Source organism: Amphiura filiformis, chromosome 4 (assembly GCF_039555335.1).
Source record: "Amphiura filiformis chromosome 4, Afil_fr2py, whole genome shotgun sequence".
NCBI classification, from domain to species: domain Eukaryota; kingdom Metazoa; phylum Echinodermata; class Ophiuroidea; order Amphilepidida; family Amphiuridae; genus Amphiura; species Amphiura filiformis.
In genome coordinates this window covers 46,598,877-46,599,919 of record NC_092631.1, presented here as the reverse complement: position 1 = coordinate 46,599,919, position 1,043 = coordinate 46,598,877, and positions in this window count along the sequence as shown.

The window sequence follows — 1,043 nt, the reverse complement described above, 5'->3', positions numbered from 1 at the left end:
AATGGTGTTACACACAAATGCAAAAAGCCGCATTGGATGTAAGGGTTATAATATAACATGTATTTTTCCAGATTGGAGCCTATGTTAATACAGCCATTTTACAATAAAAATAGATCCATTTTCTATCTATTGATCACACAGTCGTAAGAAAATCTGGCAAAAATTGGAGGCAACTGCTGGCTGTGCACCGTATTGCAAATCGTGAGAGTTATCAACCTGGCTCACTGTTTTCAATGCATTGAGGTACAGCACTGCAAGAAGACAAAGTACAATGTATTCATAATACTGGTAATATAATATAATATAATAATTATTATAGTGGTAGTATCAACTTTTATCCTGGCTGGCAGTATGCACTGGCAGTATTCAAATCATGCTTCATGTATCACACACACTAAATATAATATTCTACATTGCTCAAACAAATATAATCAAATTTACCAGCTAGTTTAAGGGATGGGGTATGAACGTTTGGACAGTATTTATTGTGGGTCATTAGAGCACATCAGACATATCAAATTGCATTCTGAATACGAAGAATGTCCTTCTGATATCAAATAATTTCGATTTTTGAAATTAGCCATGTAATACACATTTTATGGCAAATGATTAAAATTGATATTTTTGATATTTAACAGTACTAGTAAACTTTATAAATCTGATGATTTATACTTAAAGTGTATGTAGGTGGGATGAGAAGCTGATGATCAGTTGAAAATTTTGACCTTTCGTATTGAAGATATGGATTTTTTCCCAAAACACCAAAAAAAAAATTGGGGGGAAAAATCCATATCTTCAATATGGTGAGGGTCAAAATTTTCAATTGATCGTCGGCTTTTCCTCCCAGCTACATACACTTTAAGAATATATCATTAGATTTATAAAATTTACTTCAAGGACTGTTATATATCAAAAATGTGAAAAATATCAAATTTTAATAATTTGTCATAAAATTTGTATTATACCGTGAATTTCAAAAATGAAAATTATTTGATATCAGAAAGACATTCTTCGTATTCAGAATGCAATTCGATATGTCTGAT